The sequence below is a fragment of the Micropterus salmoides genome, unplaced genomic scaffold, assembly GCF_014851395.1.
Source record: "Micropterus salmoides isolate LMB-PRFRI ecotype aquatic unplaced genomic scaffold, ASM1485139v1 Ms_hic_scaffold_2715, whole genome shotgun sequence".
In the NCBI taxonomy this organism is placed as follows: domain Eukaryota; kingdom Metazoa; phylum Chordata; class Actinopteri; order Centrarchiformes; family Centrarchidae; genus Micropterus; species Micropterus salmoides.
The window spans coordinates 1-25,391 of record NW_024041946.1 but is presented as its reverse complement, the minus strand read 5'-3'; the positions used below and the strand labels follow the sequence as shown (position 1 = coordinate 25,391).

Here is a 25,391-nt window from a genome sequence, read left to right as displayed (position 1 = left end):
TCTTTTCAAGAGGCAGACTTTATTTAGCATCCAGCGGATTATTGCATAGACAAATAATATCCCATTTGAGTCACCACCCACACAGACACAAGATCAATGACTTCATTAGGAGAAATACAGCCAAACGAAGGCACAATGAAACAAGTCACTAAATCAGATACTACTGAAATGCCCAACTGTTTAGCTCAGTCCTCTCATTGTGAACCCGATAAGAGGGGATCCTCACGTGCATCAAGGTGAGTGGCTCTTCTGATTCCTCAGGGACAATTCTGGCTTGGTCTGAAGGACAGCTACATACACAACATCTGGTTTTAACCCTGTGTGTGTGTGAGTGTTGACGTTAGAAACGGGCGCAGAGGGGCTGTAGCAGTGTTTAGGGTGTTGGTGGCCCTTAGGTGCTGAAGGACGGGGGTCAGCATGAGCACGGAAGCTGCACAGCCGTGATTCACTGTGACAACACCGCCTGGCATGTGAGGACAGCAGGCCAGGCGGGCAAAGCTGGTGCCTTTGATCTTTATTTGCTCCACCGTCTGTTTTGCATTTAAGAGCCTTGCTGAGCACAAGGCATTGGATACACCTTGAATGGCTCAGGACCCCGTCCACTCTTTAAAGACCCTGGATCCTTTTTCAAAGCTAAGGGGATCCCGAACAGAGAGGGATGATGTTTGAAGGGGAAGGTTCTGTGCTGAGTGGGGAAGAGGGTCTCCCAGCAACACAGATTAGCTCTGATGAAAAGAGTATGCTGTATAATAACACGCGATCAAGCTAATAGAGAATGGTGTGAGTGTGGGTGAGGGGCAAGGTAACCTACATCTCCTTTTAGATGGACCCTCAGGATCAAACAGGGGTCAGGAGAACTGTGGAACAAAAACAAACCTGCATCGCACCTCCCCAACAACCCTCTGCTGGTCCTTCTGACCTGTCAAATACATTCTGCGCATTAGTGATGTCAAAAGACAGTGACATCTTACACCTGAGAGGCGAACCGGCTGGATATCATCATATGTGATCCTATTCCACAACGAGACATGATGCACTGACAGGCAGGCCTCTCGCTCTTCAAACGGTGAATATATTTATCTTCATGAACATCTCTATTGCACATTCCTCACAGACACTAGAGTGGCCACGATCCAGAGCCAGCAGCTGGACAAACTCTTGCCCTAGAGACTGTTGTTAGACTGCTGATATAAATAACTGCCCTCTCCAATAAGAGCCTTCAAAAGCATATTTAAGAGGAATCAAATCAACACAAAATACTGGAGAATGTAAAATATTGCTTACATAATCCACTCTTTTTCAATGTGACAAAAAAGCTGAAATGTCAAAAAAACTGTGGTGTCTTGGGAAAGAAACATATTGTGTGTGTGTTTGTGTGTTGGGGTGGGTGGATGGAGTGGGGGGGGGGGGGGGGGGAGACACACTGCACACATTTTTAAAAGTCACTGAGGTTCCTCAACAAACACAGACTTCAATATTTCCTCTCTCATGCTAAAATGTTTCAGCATGTTGACAAGTCCTTCTGCAGAATTCTTTTTTATCCCACTCCAGTTACTGCCCAGCATGTAATTTATTCCCAGACTATACATTTTTGGCAGTCCACAGTTCAGATTATATTTATGCTGTGTTTATGTCTGTTTGGGCTTACACAAACTGCTTTCCTAAGAGCAATGCACATCTTTTTTGGAAAAGGCTCAGTTGGAAGAATGTGTCTCATGTCATGGAGTTTAGACTAAAGATAGATGCTGAAATGTAGCAACATAGATTTTATTAACTTTTTGAGCAGTGTAAAGAGCTGTGCACATAGTACCATTTAAATAGCTTATACCATTTTATATTTGTTGCATTTTCAAGTAAAGAATACACAAGCTCTATTGTGGTTTTGTTGAGATTGGAATTCTTAGTAGTAACTGAGTGAAACAGCAAAACCGGGGAAACTAATTATCCCAACAGAAGTATCAATTTAGACCATTGCTCCCTTCAAGTACACTTTTCAACAGCACAATTTCTGGGCTTGATGCATACAAATGAGTTTTAGCTCTCCTTTTTTTAGCAAGAAAATACATGTCTCTGTCAATGTGACTATATAAATATAAATTGTGATTTATTTATTTTTTTTAATGAGGACTAACAGTCATGTTTGGCGGTGGGGTCAAATGCTGCTACCTGAGCACTATATGTATGTATCAGCATTACTCTGGAAGTGCATAGCTTCCTGCTTCTTGATCAACTCTACACCTGTCAGAGAATAGAAAGTGGCTTAATGTAGATTTTGTACATGCAATAGCTATGTATTCACATTTTAAAACAATCAAAGCAAAGCATTCTATTCTGAAATGGTTATAAAATTCTTCATGATCTAAAATGCACGTTATGCTACGTTATACAGTATGCTGAAGGATTAATAATATAATGTGTTTGTGTACGAGTACATGGAAGTTAATTTGCACGTGTTAACATTGTAAATAGCTTTTATCATCACTGTTCAGCTCTCACAACTACAAATGCTTCATTCATAACAATTTTCTTGAGTAGCAGGCATTCCACAAGGTGCAATATGACATCTTTTTTTAACCTTGAAAAGTATTTTAAGAACAAAATAAGGTCTTGCATTTGAAATTCCTAAACGTCTGAAAATAGTCACACAATCTGTTCAGCAATACAAAACAACATGAACATTCACCCTGTTTTCCTAAATCATAGCTTATTTACAAAAGGAAGGATGCCACTTTTAGTTGGAAAAGAGTAATAAAGAAAAATGGTGCATCAAGGCAATGGTGCATCAAGTCTAATCCAGGTGATACTGGAGAACTTGGGGGGGGTTGGCATAGAGTACATGCTGGAGGCAGACAGGGGCAAAGGGAAGTACTTTAAGTGCACTAAGTAGAAGCTAACATCCCTCCCTCCTACCTGGGCACCTGTTAAAACAGCTAAAGCTTATTACTTCTGCCATCACGAAGATGGGGGGAAAGTGAAGGCTTTGTGTGTGTGTGTGTGTGTGTGTGTGTGTGTGTGTGTGTGTGTGTGGAAAAGTTAGTCTTGGAATATTGCTGAAGAAGCCCAGTAGGAGGAAGAACGCGGCTCACTCCACTACGCTCACCAGCCGACACACGCCTCCCTCAATGGCCAAACACTGTCCAGGAATAGTCCCAGGTGGTAATCTGGATATGTGGGTCTGCAGGCAACAACAGAAGACACATCCAATTTTCACACATCATAATTAGAGCAAACAAGTAAAGATGAAGGTATGGATGATGATGATGGAACGTGGTTTTTATTAACTATGTTACCAGGCATTAATACTGAAAATAGCAATATGTACAAAGGAGCATCAATGTTGTAGATGTGTTGCAACAGGTACCACAGAGAAGATAAAGAGTTACATTTTTGGTCCGGGGTGAACGACCTCATGTTCAAATATGTTTTAATGCACAGTCCATGGCCAGAACAGGACGTCCAATAACAAACTAATGTTCAGGTTCTGCTCAGGCAGGCTGTTCCTCCTAATGACCCTCCTTCGGGTTTCTATGTCGTTGCCAACGGTCCCCCCATCTACTAGGAGACAGTACCAGAAGCTCCACAACCACAAGGTCGTTTTTAAGCCACTTGCTTGTTAAGTGTGGGCTTAGTGTCAAAACAATTCAAATATAATTTTAATAATATCACATATGAGGGTATACAATGCAAACATCAATTTCTTCTACTGTTGCATCATGAGCATGTACTCCTGACAGAGACAGAGTAAGTGGATGAAGGAAACAGACTGTTAGTGTTTTGTGTTTGAGCAGAGACAGAGAGGAGTAAGAGGAGGAGGGAAGGGGCAAACACAGCTGTGAGGATGGCAGTTATACTTCAACTGGGGGATCAAAGGTGACCAACTCTCCCCAGTGCCAATAACAGCTGTCATACTCCTTTGTCTCTCTTTCTCTCTCCACAGACGGTAACACTGGCTGGCTTGGGGGAAGAGTCCATCCACTTATTGACCCGGCCACTGAATTGGCCTGACATCACTCCTCCATTCGCAGGAGCCTTCATCTCTACTGGACTTCTTTTTGTGTAGGCTTGGACTACTGGCACCCCGAGGGCAACTGTCACTACAATGGGACAACAGCCAGACAAGGCCATGCACACATGGCAACACTCTCAGGGGCCATTATGCCTCCAGGACCCCTTTTCTGGGTTCATCTTCTCCCCTTCATCTTGTTAAGATGAGGTTAAAGAAAGGCCTCGGTTAAACTGTTTTGAGTGAAGGTCCACAGCTCAGTCATAATCAACGAATGGTGACTGCTAAATGTTTTCCTTTTGATGTTTGCATGTCAGGGGAAAAGAACAATGTTCATTCAAATTTCTACCACACTGAACACACAGCTGAAAATACACTATAATTAGCGGCTAGCTGTATGGCTTCATATATTTTGCAAGAGAACTGTGTTTGACAATGACACCAACGTGTCCTTACGCTCACCCCTACGTGCAACCTTGCTCCATATGTTAACCCTTAATTTTTTCTTCAATCTGATAGAACGGACAACACGAGCGAGCAAGCCGGAAAAATAAAGGGCTTACTAAACCAAACAAGTGAGTAATTATACCACTACATTACTGAGAGCACCGCGAGCCTCACACAAGCTATGGTGTCAGGGTCCAGGTGACAGGGACACAGTAGTGAGGATGAGTAGTGCTTCAGGCTCAGAAGACACAACAGATGTCCTAACATGTCTGTGAGATCAAGTCTGGTCAGCATCAGATAAATAATGCTGTAGCCTTATGTGTTAACACTAAATTACTAATTGACATTCACACAGTTTTGTGTCTTTGTTGTGGCAACTTTTACTATCAGTTTGATTTCACATTTTGATTATTAGTCTGCAGCAGATATTTGATTGACAAGAAGAAATGTACTTAACATTTTTGGGTGATTCAGCTCAATGCCATTAGCAGTACAATACAGTACGGAAGCCCTGAAACCTTGTTGTGCTCGTCCTTGTAAGTGGGCAGTTAACTTAAAAGGAAACTTTTTGGCGGTTTCACAGGGTGATGGTGGCCAAAGAGTTATCATTACCACTTCAATAACTATTTAGACACCAATTTATACTGAATTTAAGATTGTCTGTTGTTGGGTGTGATGTCCATCTCAACATCTCCTTTACAATGTACCCTGTCATAACTCATATTCCAATTTACATGTTCAATGAATTCTTGCGGTGGATTCCATATCTACAGAAGCAGTATAAACTAATTATTAAGTCAGTGGAATTGAAAGAGGAACAAAGAAATGTAGAATTATATAAAAACTGGGCTAGATAGACAGGAAAAAAAAAATTATGATGGCGCAGTGGATAAGACACATGCCTTTGGTGTGAGAGACCCGGGTTTGAATCCACTGCGAGACACCAATGTGTCCCTGAGCAAGACACTTAACCCCTAGTTGCTTCAGAGGTGTGTGACCTCTGACATATACAGCAATTGTAAGTCGCTTTGGATAAAAGCGTCAGCTAAATGAATAAATGTAAGACATGCAAACCCACAGTGAGCCTGTTGTCAGCTTGATGCTCGGTGACTGAAGTGACCACATGACAGGACTATGGCTGAGTCAAAACATAACGTGAAAAACACAGTTCCATTGTATCTGTCAGAGAAAAACAACATTCTTTGGTGATATGAATGTGTTTAGGAGCTAGAAAAGCTACACATTAACACCACAGTGTAGGCCAATGGATAAATTTAGCCCTATGACTACGCCGTTGTTTTGTGTTGTGGTTTTCACATTCTTTTCATTTAAAATAATAAAAAAAAAACAATCATATGCTATTTATTCTCCATGCAAGATGGATAATAAAAAGAAAATGCACCATAATAAAAGACATTTGTCGTGTAATACACAAAGCAGACAATAACCAGGAGGCCTGAATTGCATGCCATTTGATTTTCTCTGGCCTTACACAAAAGCTTTCTAGTGGTAATGATGTCCAGGAGGTGGGAACTGAGCCATGGTGCTGCTGCTGTGGATCTTTTACACTTCTCTTACTGTCCAGTCATGACAAACAATAAAACAATGTAACGGTTTCAGAAGCATGGCTTGATGTTCTGATGTCCTATCCAGTGCAAACACAGGTGAGCATCTGAATAAAACCAGATACGCTCCCTTTCCAGCACTGCTGCTTTACAGCTCGTAGCAGTCAAAAGGATTAGGATACAGACATCTGATTGAACAGTAAGAAAAAAACTCAGAGGAGCTGCCAGTACAGTGTCTTAACTGGCCTGACATCCAAAATATTTTGGATTGAGCTAAGGCATGCTTCACTGTTATCCCGGGTTTATGAAACCGTCATTTGTCAGAATATTTACTGTATACAGAAATCCCAGATTTAAAAAGAAAAAAGAGAAATAGCCTTGTTACAATATAAATCCAGTCTGACCTCTGTCCTAAATACGCCTGCTACTTTGTGTATCAGCCCTTTCATGTTCTTATCACAGAAAAGCAGTGGAAGATGGACTCTGACTGGCTGGTTCGAAATGCCCGGTGGGACGCTAATAGGAATGGGAAGAATGTCTGCAGAATAGCAGCTGAGGCTGTGGATGGCTCTGGCTCTGTACGCAATCTCTGCAACTTAATGCACTTAACATTTACAAGTCTTTCAATCAGGATGAATTATTCAGGCAACCTAATAAAGTGCAACAAGAACATTAGTCCTTACCAAGTTTTCTTCAGCGAGTATTTATAACAACACAGTTAAGGATGTCTTCATTGTATGGACTTAATGTGTTAATGTGTGTTGTTAATGTGCTGCCTGTCCTGCTGCAGTGCAAGATGGCAAGAGGACAAATACGTGATGCTTTTACAGGAGGATGAATTGAACACTTTAGTTCATCTCCACAGAATCTACATAGCATACTTTTGCCATTCTTTTCTACTCTGTCTAGGAGGCACAACTTCTCTTCAGTTTGACATCTGCGGAGAAGACCATGGTGCCACCCCCTGGGCCTTCATGGACAGACCACTTTTAGACAAGACCAGAGTTTGCAGACATCATGACCGGTGCCTGGTCGCATTAAGGTTTCCATCTCTGGACTTTTGAACTTAAACCCCATTGGAGGGAAAACAGATGCTCTCCTGTGGCATCCCCTCAAAGGATGTTATGTTGTCAGTGAGTGTGTGAGTGTGTGTGTGTGTGGGGGGGGGGGCTCTGGGCTCAGGTGGGGAGTGACAGGTAAAACCGTGCTTTGCACCAAGTGTGGAGCCATGAAGGAACCCCAACTTGCTGCTCAGTGTCTGATGGAGCAGTGTGAGGTTTGGTTGTGCAGCTGTGTTCTTGGCTGCACTCTCCAATATCACTGTGTCACCAATGCCCAGTTGAGAGGAAGTGGATATCATTTCCCAGGAGAGCCAGATCCCACTACAGACAGATGATATTCCTGGATCTGCAAAAGGAACGTCTGTGGAACAGTAGCAGAGCACTGAATTTGGCTCTTCCTTTTCAGACCCACTGGTAGCTCACCCTGTCTAGGTAGAATACTGACAACCAAATTATTATCTATTACCTAGTTTATATCACAACATCTTCTGCTTCACAAGTCACAAGATGTTAAATGTAATGCCTCCCATCTGCAACTGCAATTTATTTTATTGATAGAACATAGATACCACTGTCCTCTTCACTGTGTCCATCATAAATGCTGTTGCATGCCAACAGTGAGGCTCACTGAAGGCACTAGGTTTTTCTGACTACTATATGCCACCAGTAATATCACCCTCTGCGAATGCCTGCTATACCTCCAACTCACACACAGTACATTATTTAAGAAGACAAACAAAACAAAAACTCACAAACAAAAGCAATGTTTGGTGACTGAAAGTGCCCCTGAACACAGTTCATTGTGTTCTGCTCACCTCTTTACGTTGGCACAGGCGTGAAAGGGGAGCTTGCAGGCTCACATTCCACCACAAAGCCCAATACCCAGAGCACATCTGAAAAATATGCAGATTGATACCGATATCCCCGGTGCTGCATGACTTTCAGTGAAAGTTATGGTACTTTAGGACCAGGTAGGGCCAGAGAGGGAGAGTGACTGGAGAGATAGACCAAGAGAAAGAGAAAAGGAAAAAGGACGGGTGAGGGGGCGGCGACACAGGGCGCGGGGCAAACACTTTGAAATCCGAACCAGGCTTGAAAACAGTGCCCTCTCTTTATAGAGAGTGACGGAGATACATTAGCCAAACAAATCAGTCTGAGCTGAGTCTCCATTTACAGCCAGGAGGCCAGAGCATTAAGCCCTGTTGCTTAAGAAGCCGCACTGACTGATTCCAGTCATACAATTTATGTACGTTAGTTTTAATCATGACCTTTAGTAAGTTAAGATCCTGGAAGAGGATCACAGAGCCAACATTCATGATGTAGTCCTCTATTTTCTACAAAATTGTAAATGTAATATACTTCTGCAAAGACTTTTAGTCCCATTATCCAAAAGCCAAGGTCACCAGCAGACCACAGGGACCTGGGGTTTGGATTGGTTGTAGAGCCCAATCCAATATGAGCTAATTGTAGATAAATCTGTATCAGTGTTTATAACAGCCAATAAATGACAATTAATAAAGAAAGGGAGAGATGGATCCTTCAGTCATGTTATGAGTGTTGTCGTTGCATAGTTTGTCCACCAGAGGGCACTCTGCAAGTCCCCTGTTGGCAACACACTGGAATGCACGTTAGAGACTCTCCCCAGGTCTTCAGTGGAGTTAGCATCTTATGTAATAGGTAACCCCAATTCATGCCAAGTGCAACAATAAGCAGCGTCTATAAACTCTGACTTGTGCTATGAACCAAGTTTAGAATTAAGTTGAATTAACCAAAACTGACTTTTAAATAAATTAATTATGGCTTTGTTGGGATTTGTTTGATCAACATGCTATATGACAGTTACATGTCAGAAGTATACAGGAGTAAAACAGACGTTAACCATCCCGTTTTATGTTATGTGACTTTCTGTCTCTGAGTTTTACTAGGTGCAGAAGAGAAAAAGACACTCAGAGCATGAAAGTGAACTCCTAATTTTGATATTGTGCCCAGCAGTCTCCCCAAGTTTCCTCATAGTTGTTATTATTGAATGAAAACTCATATATTCTTCATTTACATATTAAATATATGCTGTTTCAAACACAGTTGATACCAGTCCAGATAAAAATGACATGTATTGCCCAAGACAAGTGAGCTGACCAATATATTGTGCACCTACATTCAACAAATTGAGAAATTTTTAAAGAGGAATTGTCAACAACAGGCAAGAACACACAAAATTATATTTCAGCATTCTGGTAAAGTTTAAAAATCTGCGACTTTACTTATACCAGAGCTTGATGTTTTTCTAATAAACATTATCCATCCTGGAAAATATGATGTAAAAAAACATTCATAAAAGTCAAAACTATGGCTCTAACTGCAAGTCAAACAGGGTCCATAAATTTCAAGCCACTGCTCAGTGAAATGGTCTTAGCAGTATTATACAGTATATTTCATGAGCTCTATAATATGAGCCTACACCTATTCCTGAACTTTCTTGTGTGTGTTAATGAGTGTTGTTAATGAGCTAGAGATGTTTACACTCCGCTATAACCTAAGTGTTTTTAAAACTCACTCACAAAGACATTTTGCTTGTCAAGCTAATTGGGAAGCTCACCTTTGCTTTGCTATCTTGGGCAGACATGTAGCCAACACACATGCTCTCTGTGGTGTGACTCCATAGGAACTCCACTGTGAAAATGCACAGATAAAAAGGTTAATCATAGAGCGGACAGGAGAAAATCCATTAACAAAATATTAATTAATATAAATGTAAAAATATAAATAAAAAGAGTGTGGGGAAAGAACTGAGCTAAAAGTTTGATTTTTCAAAATGAACAGAAATCAACAGTCTTTCCATCAGCCAAGGAAAAACATTTGGCAGGTGACTCAGTGTGCCAAACCACCGTAAACTCTGAGCGTGCCCATTACCATGAAAATATATGACTCAAAGTTGTGACATAACTGCAGAGGAAGGTAGAACTTGTGAATTAGAGTAGAAACTACAGCATTCAAAGGATGCGGTCGACATACTGTTTATTCTTGTAAATCAACACAGAGCCCTTTGCAGTCCACAGTAATTGGAAGTAGTCCACGCTCTGTACAAGGGCTACGGTCCATAAACAGCATCAAACAGGGCCTGCACATCACTGAGTAAGTGATACTTTGGAACATGTTATTATTCAGGCGGACATAATGCATCATATAAATGGCACTTCCCTAGTTATTTGCCATCATGTTTAATTTGAAATCTACATTGGAAGAACATCTGCTCTACTTCATCAGTGAACTTGAACTCATCCATTGTTTTGTTATCAACACAAAGGTTAAAAGGGCAACATTAAAGCTTAGTAGTAAATCATATGGCCAAAATGTGGACAGAACTCAGATTATGTCCAATTCCATAATGGTAGCTTTGAGAAAGTAAGGATCATTCTGCTGAAGGTAAAAAATATATAAATCAGATCCGCCAATACAATCAGTCAAAATGGGGGCAGAATTCAGAGGGCCTCCACTTGTCTGAAGATTAGCAGTTGATTCCATAGTGGGAGGTCTCTGTTGAATCTGAGATGAAGGGTGTGAAACCAGAGCCCGATTGTGTAAGTTAAAACACAGACCACCCGCCAGGAAAGCTACAGTGCCTCCTCCCCATATCTGATGAAGGATTTTTAAAATATTAACAGCCAAATACTTGCTTACTGTTAGCTGTGGCGTGGAGGTTTGAATGTGACCTGACTTGAAATGATTCATGACTTACCCAGTATACCCTGAATATTTTGAGATGGCGGAGCTTCCACACATCTGCAGCAGCGCAAGACAATTACTCCACCCAAAACACGATCTTCGCTGGCCAGAAAGGGTGAGCCTGGACACACAAAGAAAGCACCAAAAGAGATGGCTAAATGAGGCATAAGCATGGTATGAATGACAGGTTTCTCCTCAGTCAAAAACTCTCTTGTATACTTTTAGTTCCCCACCCCAACACATCGAACCAAGGATAACACATGAAAAGACTGGACGAAACACAGCCCTTTTAATCAAATTACTGTGATCTATGAGAAAAAGAAATCCTTCTATTCAAGTTGCTTGCCTGTCTGGCCAAGTTAAACAACTGCAAGCAATTATTCTGTCCTGATGTATTTATTTTATTTAGTTCAATAAAAAAGCATTTCACTCCATTCGTATGGGCAGGTTTGAGCACATAATAGGTTAATGACAGGTAGTGTAATTTGTAACTCCCCACACACAGTATACACTCCTGTTACATGATATTTCATTTCAAGAAAAATATCCAGCTGACTCTCAAAGACCTTCGAGCTTTCTTTCAAAAAACAAACAGAAATATCAATTGGCTTTGTGGAATCAATGAGAACCTTTCTTGCTCCCTGACCAAATTTCAGAAGTGATGTTGTGTATACAAAAAAAAACATTGAATTGACTGATTAGTGTGGGGCAATAAAAGAAAAAAAGGCTTTGTTTGAAAAAGAGCTAAATAAAAAGAGCTTTTGGTGTCGTGAAATGTCTTAACACAGCAACAAGTACAAGAAAAACAGGACCAATTGGCGCATGATGAAAATATTATTGTGTCTGCATCCCATTGTTTCTTTGTCACATTTCACACTAATTTTGGTCCCATGTTGTAATGTTCCCTTCACTCTATAAAAAAAACTATTTTTTTGAAAATAGCTTGGACAACATTTACATAAAGTTTTGGGATTTGTTCTCCATTTTGAAAAGGGTATAGGTTTATTAAACATTTCATAATATCTCTATTATTGCCTCAGGGTTCACAGTTTTTTTTACCCATCACAACAAAAGAAGGAAAAATAAATGGGATTAAACTATTTGAGTATTTGTGTGTGTGTTTATGTTTGGCAGGTGTATCTATACAATAAGAGTTGCTGTATTACACAAAAAGATCTAAATATTTGGATGGATATGGAACCTGACAGCTGTATCATGAAAGTTCAGTGAGAGGCCGCCACATCACACACACTGTCATCATTGCTCTTGCTAAGGCAGGATTTATGGGGCTCCGTTTAACTTAATGTGAATCTTAAAAGGAAACAACAAAAGAATTAACTTCAAATTGACTTCATCCCGTCTGTCCAAATGTCTCAGTGTTACAGATGTCCATGACAATGCCAAACTGGGATGGACTTCTAAAGGAGGCCAAAACAAGGCAGAAACCACCACGTTTCCACATGTCCTTTCTTTCCCTGCTCTATCCCAGTGGTCATTCACAGGCGCAGCAAACACAGTTAACAAGACATGCTAAAAAACTGACCACTTCTGAGAATATGGCAGAAAAAAAAATTACATCTTCACATGAACTTTCAACAAAGCAAGTATGTCTTCTAAAATAATCTGTGGCTGTCAGCTATGATGTGTGGAACATTTGAAGGCCCTGTTTAAACAGTGAAAACGGTCCATAAATCAAAAGCCGTCTCTCTTCTGATTCTATTATTTCCGATGTTTCCAGTTGTTAGCTCATTCCTTATGTTACGCAACATCTGTTTGTTAGTTCAGTTCTTTTAGTGCATCATTGTGTTTCTGGCAAACGAGTTCATGGCCGACTAGTATGCGTGTGTGGAAAGGAGTGGTTGTGGGTGACTCACTGATGAACTTGTTTTGCATAGCCTCCAGCAGCGCTTGGTGGGCATCTTCAGACTGCATGGCAGCAGAGCATTCTCGTGCCAGCATGGTGCGAATCAGATGCTCTCCACAGCCTGGAACAAGACACACAGACACAGCTGAACCTTTATCATTAACTTTTATCCACTCATTTCTTTGTTGCAATAATGCATGCATTCGATCAGAATTGCACAAGGTCTCCAGTGAGTTCAGAGTTGTAGCACATGTAGTGCAACCCACTGGCACCCAAGAATCCAAGGCCCATTTAAACAAATGTCTGTTTAAACAAAACATTAGCTGTATATGGTTTTAATCACATCTTGATATTTCACATCTTGATGTTTAAGTGAACTTTGAAGAATTTAGTATGTGTGAGTATTTCTTGATTACCATTTGATATTCATACCATGTTAAAAAAAACACCTTTTCCCAATTTATCTGGTTATTAAGTTATGTAATGTAAAATATTGCAAAATGAAAGGACTGGCCTTTTCAGCTATTAGAAAAAATACAGAGCTATTGCAGTCTTTTTAGCATGTTCTCAGCCTTTTTATTTAAGGTAAAGATGACAGCACCTAGGGGCTGCCAAGCAAAGCTGCCTTGCTCAAGGACACACTGACAGTAATTGCCGGAGAGAAATTTGTGTTTCTCATTCAGCTTTCCCTGCCCAGATTCCCAGCTGGTCTGGGAATTTGAAACAGCAGCCACCCATTATTAATTCCACTTTTGTAAAATTCTGTGCTCTGGCTTACTGCGTAACTGCAATATTAACATGCAACATGTTTCAAAATTACACATTTATGCCTCAACAGGTTTTCTATGTATATGTTACGCTAATATATATTTTTAGAAACATGACTTTCCCATTAAGGCTTAACTGACCAAACACCAAAAATATTATTTATTTAAATGTGGAAGGTAAACTACAACAAACAATTTGATATTATTATTATACTATTATTTATTAGACCACTGACTAACAGTGTGGAGTTATGACATAAGTGACAGCATGCCAAATGCAATTTTATCTGTGAAGACTGTGACACCCTTTTGTTACCGTCCACAGAAACAGCAATGCAGTATAAAGGTTCTGCGTGTGAACATTTTATTCATGCTAAAACTTAATCCTTTGAATTAATTCAAAGTGCCAGCAGGGTGCGCTTCAGTTGGCTTCAATTAGCACCTGAATCTGTCAGATGCTCTTTAGCTATGCTAATGTGGTATAACGAAAGGTCCAAGGAGGAGGAACTAAGAGAAACTAAGCATTTTGTTAAGAATTTAAGCAAACCAAGAACCATAAAAAGCATGGGCAGCCTGTACAAATGTCTCACCTTACCCTCTGCCACTTCCAAGTCAGAACCTAGCAGGTGTGCTTTTTTTATATCTTAGATAATATGCTACTTGCTGCTTAAAAGGACCAACATTAAAATCAATACCTTGTTGCTGCTAAGGAAAGAGGATATTAAATGCATGCTGCATGATTACAATATGATATTTCTCAAATGTCTGCTCGTACTCAGGAAAAAAGAAAGTGAAAACAAAACGCATCTGGCAAAAGCTCCTGTGAAAACCCATAAAGACTTAAGAATATAGCCTTGTTGTTTCTGTAAACACAAATGAAGGCCCCATAAAATTTCAGGTAACTACAACAAAACTGAATGCAGGTCGGTAACTGCGGAGACCAGATGCCTGGAGCAATTTGAAGTTCTGTTTTAACAAGAGCAGAGCGTCAATTGGCCAGGTACTGTGCCTTTTGTAATGTGTTTACCATAAAGCGCTCTGTCCCAGGGGAAATGGATAATATGGCAGCACAGACACTGTTGAACTGGGACTGCAGCAAGAAGCTCAGACTACAATAGCAGCTCAACACAAGAGAAATGCAAAAAGAAAGAGGCCAAACAAACAGTATTTTGACAGCCAACAAAAGTAGGAATAAACAGTGAAGTTCATGAGCTGCTCCCTCACTTGGCACAGCAAAGCAAAGGCCAGGCAAAGCAGGCACCGCATATAAAACAAAGACCCACATGAGCCAAATATTACGATACAGACTAGAATGGTGTGTGTGTGTGTGTGTGTGTGTGTGTGTGTGTGTGTGTGTGTGTGGGCAATGGACAAAGTGGTGGTGAGGTGAAGGGAAGAGTGACATATATGCTATAGGGTGAGGATCATACTCCTCATGTCAGCATGGAAATTACAGTTTCTTTTGATGGGAATGCCTTTCATGTTGTGAAATTAAAAACAGGTGTTGTACTGGAACACACATTATGCTCTCCATACCCATAAGGAAAGCTTTTTTAGTAACATCAAAGGCAAAGCCACAATATAAGAAAACAGGATGAGGTCAAAATACATACAGAGCAAACATGTACACTTCATCTACTGGGATAATTGATAGACTTTTACCAAGATAGTAGTCTTACACTGCGTGCTTAATGGAACAAATACAGAATGGATCAAATGACCTTTAAGCTGCAGACTTCAAGTAAGTGACAGCCCTTTAATACATACAAATGCACATAATACAGTTAAAATCACTATTTACAACACTATGGACTTCTGAGGCTGTTTATTTAAAATAATTGTTTCTATTGTTACTATTGTTACATTAGCCTAAATTTCTCACTGATTGCTGGTGATCATATATTCAGACAAGCTTTAGCAGTGCAAAACGCTGGCTATCTCAGTACATATGACTTAAGCTTCAGCCTGTCAGATCAAATCAGCTCGTCTGTGCTGTGATGCATTAGGCTACAGATCCACATCAAAAGGTTTTAATGATCCCCAGAAGCTATGTCGCAGAGGTCTGCACATCTTAAAGAAGTGGGCTAATGTAGCCTCTACCTCACATTCAAATCCATATGGCTCACAACCAGCAATGTTGCTTTCAGCTAAAATCACCAAAGCATGGCTGTATACATTGTAGAAAAATGTTCAAGAAGAATGTAACTTGTTTTTGAAATGGCTGAATGGTCCTGAAAGGGAAGAGTGTCTGTCAAATTGACTCTCTTCAAGTTTTGATACCATCCTCTGCTCCTGTTTGCTCTGGCTGCTATCGTTTCTCTGCATGCAGACTTGTACAGTAAATGTAAAGCATTTTTAAAATCACAAAATTCACAAGGCTCTTGTTGTCAGTAATGGTCAGAAAGGTTCACTTTCACCACAGGCTGGTGAAATGAAGGCTAGGATTTAATCTATACAAAAACAGTGTCTTTGCCTCAAGTGTGTGTACCCTCTCTATCCTCCCCTGCATCATCCTTACACTTGTCGAGGTGTGTTAAAATTGATTGCAATAAAAGTAGGTGGGGAATGCAGAGTGTTTTTTTCCCAGACTTACTGTCACACATTTTTACATTTTAACCTTAATTTTTTTTTACCTTTTAAAGATCAGTCTTTCATGTACATCTTTTTACAGAGGTTTTGAGATATCTTCTGATGAGTCTTCTTCTGACATCCTGATATAATGAAGCTGAATGGAATTTTACGTAAATGAAATTGCATTAGCACAGACCAAACACTTCCCAGTGGTGTCAGAAGATTTCAATCCAATCATCTGAAACCATCATGTCATTACTCTGCATCATGTTAATGTTCAAATTGTTCTGCGCAATAATTGTTGACATTCATTACAAATACAGGACACGTTACTGTTCGGAGATTGGTCTTATAGCATTAAGATTTAAATCTCGTCTGTTACAGCGATGCTAAAAATATAAAAGCAACATTTCACTTGTACCTCTTTAAAGCCAGTTGAAATCATCCAACCTAATGCTGTGTCAAGTCTATATGTCACAATCTTTAAGTGCCACTAAATTTCTTTTTTTTCTCCATTTATTACAAAATCAGCCATTGACCTGCTTTATTGTAAAAGACATTTCTGGTATGAATTTATTGGATGCATTATTATCATTTAGATTTTTTTTTTTTTTTTTTTTTAATGCAATACGCTTCCATATGTTTACACGGTGTGTTCAATAATAATATGAAAACATATAATTGTTGGTTGGTTGTTGGATGGTATTAGCTGAAGCAGACTGTGTTTTTCTATTTTTGTGACTTCAATGAAGATCAGATCTAATTTTACCAATTTATACAGAAATCCAGGTAATTCTTAAGGGTTCACATACTTTTTCCTGTTATTGTTTTTACTATACATTTATTGTACTTACCATACATATTAAACATGCTTCAATTGTTAGTCAAAGTACATTGAGTACAGATCTAAATTGAAGAATAAAGAATCTGTACATTTAGAGAGTTCAACAAAAGTTTTTTTCCTCATTGCGTTTTCATCTTGTATTAACAGAAGCATATTATAAACTGTAAATAACATTAAATAATATATTTAAGAAAAACTAAGTTATGATCTGAATCTAGATAACTGCACAAATTTACAATCTTTCTGCTGCACTCCTGGCAGTCCTCCCTCTATCATATCTACAGCAGGTGTCCCATGTCAAATGTCATAGTAAATCCAAAGAGCTCTGCAATGCACCTGGCACGCAGCTGACTAACAAAGAGTGGAGAATGATGACTCAATCAGCTGAGGAAGTGACTGATGAGAATCCCTCAGCTGGAATGGTTGGAGGTCATCGGAAAGTATTATCAGGCTTTTTTAAGCTTGACTCACTGAGGCTAAATAAGAGGCCTCACATCGAATATCTGTTTCTGATTCATATCTTCTCCAAAACAAAAGGTGGACTAGCGGTAAACATTAACAATGAGAGTTAAACATGCACGCACAACACACACAGACACACAACTGTGACATATTGTAGAGAGTGTGCTGTGGTATACCTGAGGTACTCACTGCTGTAGAGTAAGGGTTCATATTACAGGCATTTTCAGCCCAGCAGCCACATCCATAATGAGCAGCCTGGGAAGAGAGAGGAAGAGAGGACATTTTAGATGCAAAGACATTTTGTTGTTGTTTTAGTTATAATGTTTTTGTTTAGGAAATCACATACTGTGATAACTATAGCCCAATGAAATTATTTAAAACTTACACTTAAGGCTGGGTTGGTCATTTCAGCCTAATTTACATTTCCCCTCATTAACTAGAATAGCATGCCATATACTCACTACTCTATTGCTCCAAGCTTAACAGTGTTAATGAGGTAAGGGCAGTAAATTCTACAGATTCATTCATTCTGTTCAGCCCCCATTGTTAAGCTGCTGTTAATGCAAACTCATAACTTCCTGTAGCTGCCTCAAAGTAAATGACTTCCCGCACAGAAATGTTTACTGGGCTTTAACATTCAAAAAAAACAATGGGACACAGGAAGTAAGGATGATCAGGGCAAACTCTTCTATTCTTCTACTGACTACCTGGCCAACCCTGCCGGGATGTTTCATGGCCAGGCCTCCACTGGACACTGCTGCAGCTACGTTCCCTTCCAGGTCTACCACAATGGCTCCCACTGTATCGAGGCACCCTGAACCATTTTCCTACATGACAGTAAGGAGAAGAGTGACATGAACAGAACACAAATAAATACAAATGGATAAATGAGGAGTGAAAATTTCAGATAAGTCCAAAAATTCACATTTTGCAGCAGAGACATCATCTTTGACTAAGTACATTTCCAAAGTTAAGAATGTACAGCATGAAATTTATAATCACTCTTCCTTGCCCTTCACATTCATTAAAAATATGTGATGTTGTGATTTCCATCAGCTGTATTCCTTTCCTGATTGCAGTTTACTTTGGAAGTGACTTGTTTGAGAACCATCATGACTCAGGCTGCATGATGAATTAAGTTCTACAGGGTAAATGTGTAAAATGGCATTATGATACATGATCAGAGCTCAACTCCTTCCAGAAACTGAAGAACTACATTGAATCCTACTAAAAGGGAGAGTTAAAAAAAAGGCAACAGCACATCTCATCTGTCTTATGCTCTCCTAAATCAGCCTGTCTCCGAGCCCTTGAGGCCAAAAACGAACCAGAGCCAGCTATTTCAAAATGCTACAAAGACAATCCTATCATTTCTTATCGGTGTCCTTAAATAAAACAAATCCACAGTAAATAATGACATAAATAATGAATAATGTAAAACTTAAGGGCATCGTAGGAATTATATTGATATGCTTTAGATATTCCTAAAAGAAAAACACTGCAACCATAGACCATAATGAGACAGGTGCCTATATTGGACTGAAAAAAAGAATGGAAAGATTTTATTGCTTGGCAAAAACTCAGAGGCAGAAAAAAGAAAATTGTGTATGAAAATTAAAACCAGAGTTGCTGCAATACCGCCTTTCTTGAACCCACAAGTCTCCATTCTTGATAAAAGATAGGGTTATTTCCTGTTAATTCACTTTATAGTCAATGACAGAGTAAGAATTAATGACATGGTTGATGCCAAATCACTGTAAAAAAAACTCTGAACAAGGCATGCATGTGAACAGTCACAGTCTGACTATCAGTTATGTCCAAATCAGTGGTAGCTTAACTGCACCAAATAGTCGCATATTAATCTTTAATAGGTCAATCAGTTCTGTGTAAACATGTAAGAGATGGATGAGAACAGAGGGCAAGTCAAACCTTAAACTCTCATTAGGCTAACTAGCCACTTGGCATCATTACCAGTCATTTAATCATATATCACTTGAACTTGCCTGAGTCAACAAACAGTCTATCTTAGTGTTAGTCTTGCTTTTTATGGATATCTCATTAATATTGAGGATTTATGTAACTGAACTAAATAAACAGTTATAGTGTTCAAAAGCAGGTCCAAAGACGCATATAAGGTTGCATTTACATGTTTTACTCCATTTAACACAATTCACATCCTAACCAACCTAAACTCTCCCACCCTTTCTGCTGCTGCTGCTGCCACTGCTAGTGACTTTAGAGCAGAATGAGTTGCTGCTCTCAACTGCTTTCCACTCAGCTCATCATCAGGCAACTCTCCAGTTGTGCTGCTCAGGGCACTGAAACTTTGCACCAACTCTTGTCAACACTTTAATTGTTTGTTGGAAACCTCTGTGCAACCTGGTAATACCATTTCCTTCGAGACCCTGTGAGAATTTGAGATCATAACTGGCAGAACTTATTTACGTCTTAGTTGTGAAGAGTAGTTTAATTCCTTTCTGCAAAATATCATATTCTACTTGATAATTTTATATTCAGTTTGATGCCACATATCCCCATGCATAACTGCTGATTTAGAATCTGTGGGCTGCATGATAAAACTGACTTCATTACTAATAGTAGCCTCGATGGACAAGGTCATGCTGACATTAACATCTTCTACTGGGGTAAACCCTGTGCTCTTATCGTTACTGGCCCCTCTTACCTTTGTAGGTCTTCAGTCTGAATTTATAGGACATAGGTTTTCCCACCTTTGGTTTCTTCCCATAATATCCCTTTTGGTATTTGTTTCATTATCTTTTTGCATTCTGTTTGTTCTGTTCCATTCTACACACAGTGGCAAGTTTTTTCTGTGGATCTTGCCTTTATTAGCACCTGTGCAGTGAAGTAGATATACCTTTTTTAGTTATTGGACCACATTTCAGTACCACTTCCAGGCTAGTAGAATTTCTCTCCACATGGGGGTATTGATTATTAGATGCAATTAGTTGACCACTGCCACAGAGCATTTTCTTTAGTACAAATGGTAACCTGGACAGATCAACCCCTTACAGTACCTGTGGGGCAAATAAAAAACATGCCGTTCGCTGTGAGGGACACTACTACAAAAACAGCAGAAAGGGGCGGGTCCATTCTGACTCAACCGATTCAGCAAGAATACACATGATGCTAATAAAATAACTGTTTTCTGTACTCACATTTTCACTTGATTGTCGTCTTTTCTTTGTCTGATTATGTCCTGTGTCCATCTTTTCTGCCATCTCCATCTTTCGCTTGTTCCTCTTGTACGCAGATAAACTGAACTCTGTGTGTGAAAAAAAAAAAAAAAAACAATCTCAATCTAACTCATCCACGTAAGTAGTTGATGCACCTCGTCCATGCTCTTGTTCTGAGCAGTGTTTTGGTTCAGTAGTTCCGCAACAGAAAATACTTTCTTGAATGAAGCATATTTCTGAATCAGTATAACGAAACTCACTGGTGGCCATTTTCTCTGAAGGGCATGGCGGTATTCCATGGCTGACTGCCCAATCATGTGCTCCTCGCCCTACTAAAAGCTGACAAAAGAAAAAACATTAACAAGCGGATATAGTCACATTAATACAACAAATTCATAATGATAATCACCAGGGAGGTATTCTGCCAGCTGATAGTTTCCCTTTCTGTGCTTCACTCAGTAGACGGTTTGCAACTAAGACTGGGTTCTTAATACCTGAAGGAAAAGTCAGAATTATCACAGGGCTAGCAGTTCATTCCATGTGCTTTTATTACAGTGTAAACAAATCAAGGTCCTCAATTCATGACTAGATTTTCAAACACACGGTAATTCTTCACATTATTACGGGCAAAATGATGATTTTTAAATAAGAGAAACAGAAGAGTCATCAAAAGACCAAATAATGAGTCTTTCTCTGCACAATACAGGTGAACTACATACGGTTTGATTTTTGCAATATCTGTGTTGACTTTCTGTATATTTTGTTCATTTTCACAGGCAATGTAGACATTGAGTTTACTGTGTAGTATTGCACATTGTTACACGAGCACACCTATGAATAGTGGGTTTCTTTTAGCCTATTTAAACACATCTCAGTGCCTTAAGAGACCTTATAAAACACAAGTTGACAGGTATGCATTTTATATCCAAGCCGACAAAGTTTCATTCATCATTCTTTCACTTCTAGGCTGTGAATCTTCAGTTCTTGCAAAAGAATTGCTTTTGTTGAAAGCCTTCAAGGAAAGCTCTATGTAAGTATACTGATGTGTACATTTTAGCAGCATTTCCTGAATTTTCTCCCTGTAAAAAGTGGTTGGTCCCCCATTGTAAGGATTTATGATGCCAAATTACTCTAAAAATCCCTAAAAACACTCTGAGATGGTAGAAAGTATCTAAGTAAAACATATGACAGACAGAGGCTTGAGTCATTGCTATTACTTGCAGGTGACTGAACTTCAGTGCCACGACAACATAGCAGTATTATTATCATAATATATCAACAAGTGTGTAGTAACTCACCACCAATAGCCCCTACGGCGCCATAATGGAGCGACTTCCCATCCATGATACTCGCATCACATTCAATTTCCCCGACAAATTAAGGTTGGAGCCCATGCCAGCGTTTGTAAAAGGAGAGTCCTGAGAACAATTAAAAACATGCGGCCTAGAATAAAACTATAATTGCAATGAAGCATACTGTCAATGCTAATATACTGAAGGAAAGTCATTCTTTTCTTCTTAATTTAAAGAAAGACAAAAAGCATTTGATGAAAGCACTTGATGCATTTTCTTAAGTACCTACACTACAGCTTTATCAAAGGGTCAGAACCACTGTTATCATGAGTTCATTTGAATTTTGTAGATAGTTATAATAGCTTTGCTTTTGTCCCATTTTCATTTGCAAATACATGTCGCATGCCACTCTGAAGTACTTCTTAAAAATGAGTCAAGTAAGTAACAAGTCAGAAATATTCTAGTAAGAATATTACTTCATAATTACTTGTTGCTGGTTTTGAGACTGTTTTTCAAGTGTGTTTCTTAGTTTTGCCCATCACTTGTGCTATGCCTAATGCTTGAGCAGGTATTTTTGCACCATATGGCTATTCTAATTTAGCTTTAAAAAAACACAAGTGCTTGCTCTACCACAGTTCTTTGTAAATTCTTACAGCAGTTCATTATCCTTTATTCCAACCCTGCTCTGAGGAAAATCATGCCTAACATCATCCAACAGGATGTGCGTACATGCAGCAGAATAAAGCTGTGCTGGATGAACACACACATCATCAAATTAAGTTTCTTATCCTCACTGAAAGTTTTTTGGATGTTAATTATGTATGTGTGGTGTTACAGATTACAGAGGTAATAAAGGTTACATGCACAGTCAACCAACCTCAAGTTCAACCAGTGCTGCAGCCACTGCTTCCACTGCAAGTGCACCAGCTTTCAGCCGGTCCACAGCCTGGAAAAGACAGACAGAGACACCTTGTCATTTAAGCCAATACTTTCACTACCTACATTTCTCAAAGTCAGTTATGTAACATTATCACAACAGGTAATATAAGACGTTGTAACAAGGTATGAATAGCAATGAAAGCAAGGCCCCTTTTTAAAATTTAACTTTTGGGCCTTAATGCAAAGTGCAACATCCAATGGAAAATGGGCACAGCTCCTTACCCATCCAACACCATTCCCATAGTAAAGCAAGGGTGATGGCTGCAGCATGATGTTGTTTTTCAGTCATAGGGATTAAGCAACTTGTAAGGATGGAATGAACAATGAATGAAACTAAATACAATGATATTACTGAGAGGAACATGATTTGGAGTGCCAAAGAACAAATACTTTCCTTCCAACAGCAATATGATCTTAATACAGCCAAATGAAAACTGGAATGACTTCAAAACAAGAACATTAAAGTGCTTGCGTAGTACTGCCAAAACACAGATTAGAATCCCACTGAAAATATAGTAATGACAGCTGTTCACAGATGTTCTCCATCCAACCTGAGCAAACCACTGAGAAAGTGTGGAAGAAATCCCAATATCGTCCTGATAAAGCCAATACAGATTGCAAAAAAACATTATGTAATAGGTCAAGTGTTATATAAAAAAAAAAAAAAAAAAAAAAAAAAAAGGTACTTTCTAAAGACATTATATCCATTAGATAGAACAAGAACAGGATATTTGTGTGCAAATGTAGTAGGAGGAGGTTTACACACTCCACAGTATTAAGCAACTTTTAGATAACTGATTTGTTGTCACAGCCAACTGAGGTTAAAGAGCAAGTAAACTGTAAACTATTAAACTGACTAAATAAGTTGACTTCAGTGTATGGATGAAAGCATACTTATTCATTATTTATCACATAAACACATTTATTTCTAGTAGATACAGGGGTCTTTAGTACTAATATTTTAGCAATACCAAATAATAAAAACATTTATGCATATTTTCCACTAATTACATTTGAATATAATGGTAAGCACAATTTTTCAATTGCTTATGGAAAGCCTTGAAGGCTACTTTAATTAATGATCAATGTCAGTCTGTTTTGTTGGTCTTTATTCAGAAAGTATTAAACAGATTAATAATATGAAGTGCCAAATTATCTAGATAATGCATTACTAACATTGCAATGAGAATAAGACTGATTTTGTGCACAAACAGTATGATAATGCCCATAAAGTAAACTTACTCGCTGGCAGGCTCTTTGCACACATGCTTGTACTCCTTGGCCTTAGATTCAGAATGGTATCCTGCTCCTGAAGGGAAATTAGCCAGGCATTTTGAGGAGAAAGAAGGATGATGTGGAAGAGGAAGAAGAGGAGGAACCAAATGCATCATTAAACCTAGTAAAGTAGCATGCCTCTTATTCACACTACACAATGCCTGCATCACATTCTGCATCACTTGGGTCTTGAACTCAAAACCTTTGCCACCAGTGGCATGTTGTGATCATGTTGAGTTAGCTGGGGATTAAGAAAATCAGAGGTGGCTTCACACTAGAATTTAAGCAACCACTAGATTTGCAATAACAGCTGTCCATGTATGTAAAGTCAGATTTCAAACTAGTGTCAAAAATTCACTTCTGGCCCAATGCCAGTTGAAAAAGGCAGATTTCCTGGTAAAACTAATAACAAAAAAATAGCAATTCCATTACTGACAAGTGTTTATAAAGTGATGATAGTTGATCATATCAAAGCAGAAAACTATGTAGGAAAACATGATGTTCAGTTCATTAGGGAATAAACATAATTTAAATTACTATGGTGATACCACCATATTACTTTAAAATGTTTATTTATTATGTGGTGCTGCTTTCTATGTAATTCTACATGTTAATAATGACGTGCGCACTTACCTGCATGCACTAAAACAAATCCACCAACAAGTTTTGGCTTTTGAATCTTGCTTGATTCCTGTTTTTTGGCCCATGCGTTGGCCAGAGGAGAGGAGGGTTGCTGCTCTTCGGCAGAATTCATTAGACCTTCCATAACCCCTGCATACCTTGCCTATCAAGCCTATCGTGGCCTATCAGACAGTGGTAAGAAAATAATTTTCATGGCACCTGTGACAGGAAAGAAATACAAACAATACTATTTTGATATACAAGACATAAAGATGCAGAGTCTCTTGCAAAGCAACGTGGTGGTTCTAAGCCATTTACCACTTAGACCAAAAAGGTACTAGCACAAAGTGGGCACTAGATGGGTTTTCACTTGAATCACCAGTACAGCTTTGCTAATTTGAATACAAACATCTACGTTGCAGCTAACGGTAATGATATGATAATCACAATCCTGATCCACAAGACTACAAATCGAAGCATGCACATAACATAATGTCACCCATCTCGTTAACCTAACTTGACGTTATCAACTTCCCAAACAATTCCTGTTGTTAATGCTCGTTACGCATGTCAGTTTAAAGTGTGCGTTATTAAACAAGCGGTATTTACTTTAGTTACGTGCTGTTTAATGAATTAGGAGAGATATTACATTCAATACAAATAAGTTATTTCAAGTCAAGCTAGCAGTTTTCGTTAGCTTGTTAGCTAACAGCGAGCAACACAACAAAACATCTCAACTTACAATTTTCACTCCTCTCCTACAAGC

The 25,391-nt window shown here is 39.1% G+C and overlaps 1 pseudogene; it reads right to left on the bottom strand.

Annotated features, from left to right (window-relative positions):
* On the bottom strand, positions 1-24,838 carry LOC119919391 (annotated as a pseudogene).
* Between the last annotated feature and the right edge of the window lie 553 nt (positions 24,839-25,391).